Raw genomic sequence first — 12,122 nt, 5'->3', positions numbered from 1 at the left:
ATAGACAGAATCTTGTCAAATAAAACTTTTACTGGCTTCGCTTGATGGCTATATCCTGGGAGATTCTACAGAATGGCTATCTTGAATCCCTCTTCCCACAATCCAGCTCAGGACTATGTTGCCTCTTGTCTCACCTTCCCCCCACCCAGGAATGTGCTCCCTCCTGCCTAGGAATCTGCTGTATTCCATTACAGTAAGTTTAATAAGAATATAGAAGTTTCTTATCACATAGATCAGTTTATCCTGAGTAGTAGTATACTGTATATATCTCCTATTTGACGGGATGCTGACAACAGAATGTTGGTTGGCTTGCAAGGTAATCTATAATTCAGCGATCCTACCTTGCACAGAATAACATGAACATGCTCTTGGCAAAACAGCAGTTGTGGCAATTGGCTAACATAGTTAATGGACCAGACTATGCAGAAAGAATTAATGGATACACATTTCACCTCAGGATTCAAAACAAGTACTTCAGCTCCCAGGAAATCAATTATTACACAATGCAAAGCAGCTATTTTGGAACAAAGAAACTTCTACCAGCAAAATTAAGTTAGAGAGTGCTGAAGAAACACACATATACCAAATGGTTCCAGGTCAACTAAAAAAAACATTTTTAAACACACATTAGAACTGTTAATTGATAGGGTACTTATATCCTGCTTTGCAGAAACACTTTGTCTTTCTCTCCCTTCTGTCCTCTTAAAGGTAAAGGTAAAGGTTCCCCCGCACATGCGTGCTAGTCGTTTCTGACTCTAGGGGACGGTGCTCATCTCCGTTTCAAAGCCAAAGAGCCAGCGCTTGTCCGAGGACGTCTCCGTGTTCATGTGGCCGGCATGACTAGACGCCAAAGGCGCACGGAACGCTGTTACCTTCCCACCGTAGTGGTCCCTATTTTTCTACTTGCATTTTTACATGCTTTCAAACTGCTAGGTTGGCAGAAGCTGGGACGAGTAACAGGCGCTCACTCTGTTACGCGGCACTCGGGATTCGACCCGCCAAACTGCCGACCTTCTGATCGACAAGCTCAGCGTCCTAACCCGCTGTTCACACCAATTTAAATCTCCTACTGGTTCAGCCACTTCATGCATCTGGTGAAGTGAGCTGTAGATCTCGAAAGTTTATGTCTTTTAATGCGATTTGTTACTCTTCAGCAAATTGTTGAGAAATGAATAAAATGAAGATGGATTAATACATGTGCTGATTTAGGATAATAGACTTGAACAGAATGTTCTGTGCAAATATGAGGTTGAAGATTGGTTGTTGAATCCTGGTAAAACAAATACATACTGGTACACGTAATCCTCGTCATGCAACCACAATTGAGCTGTTGCTAAGTGATAACTGAGTTTTGCCCCATTTTACAACCTTTCTTGCCACCGTTGTTAAGAGAATCACTGCAGTCGTTAAGTTAGGGACATGGTTGTTAAGTGAATCTGGCTTCCCCACTGACTTTGATTGTCAGAAGGTTGCAAAAGGGGATCACATGATCCCAAGACAATGCAACTGGCATAAGTCAATTGTGAAGCATCTGAATTTTGATCATGTGTCCATGGGGATGCTGCAATGGTCATAAGTGTGAAAAACAATCATGAGTCACTTTTTCCAGTGCCATTGTAACTTTGAACAGTCACTAAATGAACTGTTGTAAGTCAAGGACTACCTGTAGTTAAACATGCATGAGAATAAATGGAAACTTCAGCGGATAGTTCTAAATTGAACTGTGAGTAAGGCAAAGATGTGTAATGCTCGTTAGGAATTTGATGTATCTAAAGATTAATGTAGCCTTTATCTATTTTATCCTGGAGGAACATTTCAAATAATTTTTAGGTTTCAGAGGATCTTTGCAGAAAAATGGTATCTATAGCTAGCATTCCACAGTAAGCAAAGTTCAAAAACAATGTTTATTATTTTCTTTTTTCATTATCTCTTGCAGAACCCTCAGCGACCTATCCTGGAACCTGAGAGTTCCACAGAAGCTCAGTTGAGAAAGGCTAGATTAATATATATTTACCTTTTGTTGATGACACAAGTGTGTGGGTTGGGGATTTGAAAGTGTGTGGATTTTGGTATGCAGACACCATTTTGACATCGGAGTAATCAAGTGATTTACAGGGAATGCAAATAAGGAGTATGGATCTAATCATGTCAGAGAACAATGGAGTTGTACTCAAACAGGAAAATTAAGTGGATGATTGCAAATTAAACATAAATAGTGAAAAACTAGATGTAGATGTAGGTATATTCCAGCACACAACTGAGGGAAAAATAGTTTTCATATGACAAATCACTATTGCAAAATATAGTTTTTCATAAAATGGTAGTTCCTTGCTAGATTGCGAAAGTCCCTCATAATTTAGGGTGAGTAGATTTTAACACGAAGAGTTTTGCAAATGAAATCAGTATTAGATTAAATATTCAATTTAATAGTAAAGGTAAAGGTTCCCCCACACATGCGTGCTAGTCGTTTCCAACTCTAGGGGCCGGTGCTCATCTCCGTTTCAAAGCCAAAGAGCCAGCGCTTGTCCGAGGACGTCTCCGTGGTCATGTTACCTTCCCACCGTAGTGGTCCCTATTTTTCTACTTGCATTTTTATGTGCTTTCGAACTGCTAGGTTGGCAGAAGCTGGGGCGAGTAACAGGCACTCACTCTGTTAAACGGCACTCGGGATTCGACCCGCCAAACTGCCGACCTTCTGATCGACAAGTTCAGCGTCCTAACCCACTGAGCCACTGCGTCCCTCTAATCAATTTAATATAAGACCCAAATATATCTTCTCAATGTTCTGAAATTCTAAAATTCAAAATTATTTTCTGCTTACAAAGCACTGGAGGCAATTTGTTAAAATAGCTTCTTAAGGATAACATTTAAAAATAGCGCCTGAACATTTGGTGATGGGTTTATTTCACAGATAAAATATTGTCGTTATTAAAATAAATATGAATTCTCATCTACAGCAGATGGTTTTATTGTCTGTATCTGGCAATCATCAGGTTTGGGTACGCCCATGGAAAGTGTACAATTTGGATGACTACAGTCAAAAACGTGAAAGCAGCAGATAATTTAGGTATAATTTAAGAAATAACAGCTTCAATTATGGACTGACTAAATTGTTCAAAAAGTGAAGATAGCAACTGACTGAAATTTCAGGGCAAGTATTAGAGTTAATGCACCATAACTAGCCCATTCTAATTTCCCATCTTGCCTGGAAAGGACAATGTAAGGAGAGAAAAATGTTTTTTCAAGGATATGTACATTTGCAATATGTAGTCTTAGCTATAAAAAAAATGTTATTTGCTATAATACACAGGTATCTTCCCAGAAAAAACCCTCAGGTTTTTTGAATAAGGTCTGCCAATATTCATAAAATAGAACTGAATATTTTCTGACAGAGGATCAATTAAAGCTATGTTGAGATGGAGCCAGTTTTTATTTATTTAACTTTTAAGGGCTTTCTATTTAAATATTATTGTGAGGATTTTATATGAGATATTTCAGACAACATTGCATTATCTTGAATTTATAGTGGAAGAAATTATAGGTACTCATAAAATACAATATAACATAAGCACATAGAGTTATTACGAAAAGCAAAAGAATAAGGAAAATTACTTTGTAGAACTTTATTCTCATAGACGTTATTTGGTTATCCTGTTTGTCTTATCTTATTTCACCCTATGGAACTATTTCTGTTTAGTTAGATCCAGTTACCAGGTGCAGTTAACAATCTTGTACTGCTATTTCTTGGTTTGGCACTTGGCTGATTACTAAATTCTGTGGGAAAGAAATGAGGGACACTGAAATGCCCACATTATGCTCTTTTCCAGAGAGGAAAACACAAATTATTTTCATATATGTACATTGCATATGTGAACATAAAAATTAAAGCAGATGGCAGATAATATTTTGGCCATGTCATGTGTGGGAATTCATTGCAGAAAACAATTATACTTGTAAAAGTTAGTGGTAAAAGAAAATCAGGCCACTAAAGAACACGATAGCTGGCACCATCAAAGCTGACACCAGCCAAAGCATAGAACAACTCTAAGAACTACCGTATTTTCCGGCGTATAAGACGACCCCCAACTTTTGAGATGATTTTCATGGGTTAAAGTCTTATACGCCGGAAAATACGGGTAAGTAGGAAGTCAGGGCTGCTTCTCAATTAGGTGAAGGTTTATCAAGAGCTTTTGGCCTCGAGATCAGCTTTGCTCTGCCTCGCCTAAACCTCGTCTCCTCTCGCCTTGGTGCCCCCTTCTACTTCAGCCACACGCGCTGGCTGTTTCGGCCAGGAGCGACGAGCATTGTGGTCCAACACTTCGGGAAGGCACCAGGTCTGAAAGAAGGCGGTTCTTTCCGTAGGTTAGTTAATGAACAGGGCGGCGGAGGGCGGGTGGTGGTGGTGGTGAAAGAAATGGGCTCAGCCCTGCGCCGCAAGTTTGAGATTCCCTCAAAGAAAGCCCCGAGTTTCCAAGTAACTAGAAACCAGAAGGAGCCCTGCGTGGCACTGAGATCGAGAAGCCCGTTTACCCTCCCCTGCATTTTGCTGTGCTTTTCTAAAGTTTTCCAAGAAAATGCAAACTCGGGGTTTTTCCTCCTTTCACTTGCATAAGTTATCGCTGGAGTATACAGAAAGGGGGAAAAGAAATAAAGGGGAAAAACCCCGCACATATTATAATATTTATTTTTCAAAAGGCCGCCTTCTACTTCAGGGCGGAGGGGCGACCCCGGGTTGCTGAAGCCCCAGCGCCAGCTTTCCGCTGCGGTCTGCCTGCCGCAATTCCGAGCTGCGCCTTCCCGGGCAGGTGTTGCTGTAGGTCTGGCCATGGCACCACGCCCTGAAGTTGAACTCCTAGGGTCAGGTGAAGCTCAGCTCCGCGCGAACATGTCAGGTCGGCCTCCGCCTGGCTTCCTGCGCTCCCTTGAGCTGTCGTGCTTGCCGAGCGCCGGTGGCTCGGCACGCGCTTGACTCCCGCTCCCTTCCAAAAAAAAGGGGGGGGGTCTGCTGCCCTAGGACACCGGTAAGCTGGAGCCTCAGCCTTGGTTGGGCTGGTCAGTTTATTTATGAGGAGGCCGTCTTTTGCCATTCTTGAGCGCTGGATTTGTCCGTTTCCACTAACGTCTCTGCTCCCGAGGATTTACTATTTTCCGGCGTATAAGGCGACTGGGCGTATAAGACGACCCCCGACTTTTGAGAAGATTTTCATGCGTTAAAAAGTCGTCTTATACGCCAGAAAATACGGTAGTGTAAGATTGGAAGACGTGGAGAAACATGGCCCATAGAATCGCCAAGAGTCAGACAAGACTGAATGGATATCATCAAGCTAGATAGTTGGGCAACTTTCAGATGTATAGACTTCAGCTCTCCAAATTCTCAGCAATAGTTGGCGTACTGGGTAGATGTGGACTTTCTGCCCTTCAAGATTTCTCTAATTGGTTGAATGATCTTGAAGTATGACTCATTGTTCAAGTGGACAATGCATGCTGAAGACATGAACCTCTTAAGCTCAGAGGAAGAACAGATACCTGTTCAAGTCCTCAGATTGCTATTAAGGTAATGGTGAGGTTAGGGAGGGAAAAAAAGGAGATAATTAGAGTGGTTCTCTAGTACATTTTACAAATTTATTAGAAACCATTAATTTTGTTAGAAATTTAAATTTAATGATAGTTGCTACTGCCTTATTGTCACACTTCATCATAATGAACCAGAATGTTTTTGTTGCTCAGACAAAACGTGGATGAGTTACTAAATATAAGTGAAATGCTAAAGAAAGTTAAAATATTGAGGATAGATATGCAATGCAGGAATGTAAAATAACTTTTTATAAAGATAAGATCATCTTTATTGTCATTTTTTTACTGTGGGCACAACGGCACATATCAAAAATGAAATTTAGTTGCCTACTCTCAAAGTGACACACACCTAAACATACTATATACAACATATGTACAGACCCACACCCCTACATATACATAACAAATAAATATTAAATACTATCCATCTTGATTATATAATGGAAGGAGGAAGCTTGAGAGTTCACAAGGTTAAAGTCAGGATGAAAGTTCTCTGAATGGAAAATCTATTGGTTTTCTGTTCCCCTTCTCTGTCTCTAGCCCATCTGCTCCCTTTCCTTTTTAGAAAAACAAAAATGGTAGAAGTTTGACAGTATGAAAATGGGGTAGGAGGCTGAGAAAACAGATTTACATTTATGCAGCTCTGAGTTTGCAGTTTTCTTAAACTTTTCTCCAGTTAGGTATCTGTACACTTCACATTTAATGTACTATGTTAATATGTTATCCAGTCTAGGTTATGGAAATAACTATAGCTGGAAAGCTAAAATAAACTCAAACTAATCTTGAATTGATGAGGGTTGGTTTTCATTGAAAGATAAACTCTCCCAGCTTAACCTTAACTCCTGGTGATTTTATGAATACAGCCAAGTAGCTTTCTTTACAACAAAAAGAAACTGGTTTGTCACTGACTTCTCATTTATGATCCTGCAGATTATTGATGGATCCCTTGCAAGCACTAACCAGAACTAACCCTACTATAAAAGGCAATTAACACAATCTGTGTCTTTTGTATTTTAATATACTAGGAAATGAAACTATTCTTATTTTTAAATGCTTTTAACTTAGCCAATTATTGGAATCCACCAGTAAAACAAAAGCAGTAAAAATAGTATACATTAAGATATAGTAGAAAAAGAAAATAGAAAGTAAAAATGTAAAAGTCTCTGTTCAGAGTAATATGAGCATTTAGGTATAAATTAACTGTACAAATAATTTGGAGTAGAGGAACATTTTTGCTTGATGTTTAAATTGCTTGGCACCTGCTAATATTGGTCTAAGTAAGGAACAAAGCCTTTCTCTCATAACTAAATACTTCCCTTTTGAAAATAAGCATTTCCCCCTTCATTAAACTGTGAAGGATTGTGAAAGCAACCTGTAATCTGATATTAGTCACGTACAAGTTCATTATGTTTAATTCTTGATCATACGTTATTTTTTATGTCTCTGATGCATTTTCTGCAGATAGCAATAGCACTTAGACTTATATACTGCTTCATAGTGCTTTTCCCCTCTCTAAGTGGTTTACAGAGTCAGCATCTGGGTCCTCCTTTTACTAACCTTGAAAGGATGGAAGGCTGAGTCAACCTTGAGCCAGTGAGGATTGAACTCCTGGCAGTGGGCAGTGAATTAGCCTGCAATACTGCTTTCTAATCATTGCGCCACCACAGCTCCTACCATCAATAAAGCCCCCAAATCCTAAAGTAAAGTCTCATTTTTAAAAACCAAGCTGATTTTTCATTTTCCCAGCGTAAAGAAGCAGAGCTGAAAAAACTTGGTGCTGAAGGATGAAATACAGGGATGTTTTGTAAAGGCCTTCTGGACATAACTCAGTGACATTAGACTGATAGTGCAAGTTGCCACTTCACAGCTGGATGTGCTCATAAAGGCTAGTTGGAAACGTCTCCATCTGAAGGCAGCAGTTAAAATGAAATTTTTCCTGGGAATTATTTTTGTCTGATTATGGAACAATGCAAAGCTAATTCGATTGGCATTTAGCAAAAGGAATAAGGAAAAAAAATGCTTTAAGTGAAATATACTTAATCTTGAACAATCTTTACTATTTTACAACTTTGCATAAATATATTAGGCATAATGTTGCTAGAGAAGAGTAATTTGATCTTAAAATGTAACATGGTATGTTGAAAGACAGCATTTACTTTATGTGTATGCACGTCTAATTTATATCTTGTATATATTTATATAAAATATACAATACAATGTACAGATGTATATTTATATCTATATGATAAAGTTAACAGTGCCAAAACAGGCCTTTGTTGACTAATAATTTGTTTCCTCTCCCAAGAATAAAGAAAAAAACACCAACCCTGGATAAATGAATGTTTCTTGGTTTCTGATAAGGAAGACTAATGGCAATTAAGAAGAAGCTATTAATGCTTTGGCATAGCAATGAACTTTTTTCACTATTCATCTTTGCTGACAGGTTTTTTCTTCTTTCCGTTTTCTGGAACATTTAGATTTGTTACTGTGATGCCAAAAATTAGACAATCTACACTTCCAAATTAAGCTGTGAGAAACTATTTTTTAAATATAGCTACAGAAAGAGGTCAAACTTCATTCATGTAAAATTGGTTACTGTAATGTTCTAAACTTTTGCAAAAAGAAATATATGAAGTAACAAAAAGAAATGTAATCCTGACAAATTTAATAATGTCTTGAAAACTTTGTGAAGGATCTTCTAAACCAGGGCTTTTCAACCTTTTCACCCATTGTACCACTTTTAGGATATGGCAACATCCGAGCACCACCAGTTGCCTAGCTCCAGCCATCTCTCGCTCAGGCTTGTGCAGTGCTACCACCAGTTCAGCTCATTCCCCATCCCCTGCTACCACTTTAGGATTGTCGCGTACCACCTGCCAGGTGCCAATGTACCACAGGTGGTACCCGTACCACTGGTTGAAAAACCCTGTTCTAAACTAATATAAGAACTATTTTATTGAAAATAACAGCTTGTGGTATGATACAACTCAAAGTTCTAGATCTGGAATATAAAGCAGACTACCAGCAGCTTATCTTTGAACAGAATATTTGCTGTTAATTGCAAACTTTAACAATCTGTAATCATTCTAACTTACTGGATGTCATTTAACAACCAGTTAAAACAGAAAATTAAATATTAGCATAGAAGTGGAGTTGTTTCTGCCCAGGGTGGATTTGATTTAAATCATGATTTAAAGTAAAAAAGGCTTGATTTAATTCAACTCGATTTAAATCATAATTTTTAAAGAGCAACTGTCAACTCTGTCCTGCAGCTGCTCCTCCTCTGACCCGCTGTTGACTCACCGACAGCCCCATTCACTTTAATGGGATGGCTGGTGATGTGGCAGTGGAACAACCAAGTGAGGGACGTGGCGGGCACCAAGTGAGTGAATGCCTGCTAATAGGCACCGCCATGATGGATCTGAAATGACAGGTACTCTTTAAATGTAAGGACTCATTCTTGCTGGTAGTTAGAACCTTTAATATTATTTGCAAACAAAATGAAGGTTTCCTATTTAGAATAATAAGCTGTCGGGTTAGTAAAATAGCGATATCAGAACCGATTTTAGGTTAATAGGTTAATCACACATAGTTGGAGAACTACTCAAATTCTTTTATTTAATTAAAACATTTAGAGCAGACATGTCAAACACAAGGCCCGGGGGCCGGATCCGGCCCGTGAAGTGGTTTCATGTGGCCCGCGAAGCCATCCTGGAAACAGTGAGGGAACGGCTCGCACTGCCTTGGCCCTGGCCCGGAGACCCTCCTTCTGCCAGAGACCGTCAGATCTGTCCCACTCCTGCCCAGGCCCCCATAGGCACTCTTGATGCGAACGATGTAGAGCTGGCCATGCCCACCCAGTAGGCCATACGCACTCTAGCCACGCCCACCCAGTAGGCCACACCCACCCTGGCCATACCCACCCGGCCCCTTGAGGGCAACCGCAATGCTGATGTGACCCTCAATGAAATTGAGTTTGACACCCCTGATTTAGAGCCTGGTACAGATGCATTTCTCTTCAAACAATCGTACAGTTTGTAGTGTACATTTAATTTAATTTAATTTATTAATATTTCTATACCGCCCTTCTCCCGAAGGACTCAGGGCGGTGTACAGGGCAAGAATAAAACACAGAAATTACAAAAGATAAAAAGTAATTAAATACATGCCCAATTAAAATACAGTTAATACATACTAAAAACCCCAATAAAAATAATAAAAACCCCACCAATCCCCCCTCAGGCCAGGCCGGCTTGCTCGAACAAGTATGTTTTTAGATCGCGGCGAAAGGAGCGAAGATCGGGCGCCGTCCGTACATAGATGTGCAAAACAATGGGTAAAGGAATATTGCTGAACTTTTTTGTATGATTTATCTCATAGTTACTGTGACATTGTGTGAATGCATCAATGCAGTGCATGTTATCTCAGCTTGCAGAGCTTGGATTCATTAAATGGGTTTACAAAAAATGTAAATATTGCAGAATGTACAGCCTCATGCTACATAACTAAGCTCCACTTCATGCTGAATAAACTAAATCATTAATGTATCTTAAATAGAAAACTATATTTAGATAGATTTTTGCTCCAAAACATTTTATTAAAATAAATATGATTAAAATTAAAAAGTCCAATTTAAATTAAAAAATCTGATTTTTTAATTTTTTTTAAAAAATCAATTATTATCTACCTTTTTTGCCTATACTTGTTTAAAATGTTCAAATATTTAGCAATCAAGTAAATCACCCGAGTACAAGAAGAAAATTATCCTAAGGCAAAAATATGATAGAAGGCAAGTTAAAAGCTGCATCTAGGACTATAGAATCTAAGAGGACTAACAAAAACTGCAGCTAAAATTAAGATTGCAGTGATGAGGAAAGGTTAGTATACCTTGTGGCAGGTTGGGAAGGTGATGGAGTTAGCCTAATTCAGGGGTAGGCAACCCCGGCTCTTTTATGACTCATGGACTTCAACTCCCAGAATTCCTGAGCTATGCTGACCCAGGAATTCTGGGAGTTGAAGTCCATGAGTCATAAAAGAGCCGAGGTTGCCTACCCCTGACCTAATTTAAAAAGTATATCTATTTGATAGAAAACTTTTTTTTCCCTGGTTTCAATGGACAACTTGTTATTGCTTTTTATGAATAATGCAAATTGAATATTTTTTCAAAAAATATCTTCACATAGTGGTTCACATAGTGTGGTGGGATGGAGGGTTTGTTGTCACTGTGTGTTGGGGGGAGAGAGCACAGGGGGAGGCTCAGCTAATCTCAATGTACACATGTTGTACTTTGACAATAAAGGTTTATTTATTTATTTATTTATTTATTTATTTATTTATTTATTTATTTATTTATTTATTCTGGTTTCTTGACTATAAGGCAGCGTTGCCAACCTTAGCCATTTCCAGATGTGTGAACTTCAACTCCCAGAATTCCACAGCCAGCATGACCACTGAAAAGAATTCCAAGTTAGGAAACACTGCTGTAGAGCAATGCTGTACTTAACATACATGTCTATATCATATACAAATGCATTAAAGAAGGGGAAAGTAATAGGTATTATTCTGATATGGTTGTTAAGTAATTTGATGATCAACAATTGATTATCGAGATTAACACAGACAATTCTGTGCTTGTAGAACACATGTAGAATGTTTTAATGTGCATGTGAAATTTTAATAGGAATATGAGTATGAGGGGCAGACTACCCTTTGCAGAAGTGTCTCAAATAAACGGTGCACATTTAAAAAAAATTAATCTGCTTTTGAAAGTGTATTTATAAGGATCTTCTTGTAAGAACCCAGCATTATCCAATCATCATTATCCAATCAGACGGAACTGCCTCTATTGTATCACCATGGGAAAAATATTTTCACTATGCCTTTTAGACTAAGGTTTATTGCCCAGAAAGAAAAACATATGCTTTGTTTTACATTATTATGATGAGTGCAGTAGGTAAACCATATCCTCTCTTATATATATATTTTAATTTAACTCTTTAACTTAAGAGTCAGTTGTGGCGAGATGGGCGGCATACAAGTTTAATAAACAAATAAACAATTTTATTTCCTTCTCGAAAAGGTAAGAACTGCTGGAGTAAATGGGGCAAAGTCAAAATATTTACACTTTACCATTTAACTATGTCAGTGGAGTTGTCAAAAATTTAATTACTTTATATAGATTTTCAAGTCAATTAGTTTAATGAAAATAACTGGAAAGAAAAGATGGTTTATTCTGCCAACTGAAGGATGAGAAGCGCAAGCAAAACCCACAGGTATAAGATATAGTTCAGCTGTCATGCATACTTAAGAGATAACTATGTACCAAATATTTCTTTGCAACAAATATACTGCAACAGATACACTAAAGCCACTTGAAAAATGGCCTCAATAACTCTCCTTCTCACTGCTGCTATCACTGGCTTTCCCCTCTGGGCTTGTCCAAAATATTATTTTTTAAACTATCTTCCTAATTGTCTCCCATCTTGTTTTTTTAATTGCATTATTATTTAAATGTACATCAAAACGCTGCAAATGAAGACCATCACAAG

General features: G+C 38.4%; 1 protein-coding gene across 8 annotated transcripts in view; it reads right to left on the bottom strand.

Moving 5' to 3' along the window:
• Nucleotides 1–12,122, bottom strand: part of ERC1 (ELKS/RAB6-interacting/CAST family member 1) — a 157,033-nt gene that overhangs the window by 17,499 nt on the left and 127,412 nt on the right. The gene's annotated exons all lie outside the window — the stretch shown is intronic.

This window comes from Vipera berus, assembly GCF_964194415.1.
Source record: "Vipera berus genome assembly, chromosome: 6".
In the NCBI taxonomy this organism is placed as follows: domain Eukaryota; kingdom Metazoa; phylum Chordata; class Lepidosauria; order Squamata; family Viperidae; genus Vipera; species Vipera berus.
The sequence above is the reverse complement of the archived record's forward strand: the minus strand, read 5'-3'. Positions and strand labels throughout refer to the sequence as shown.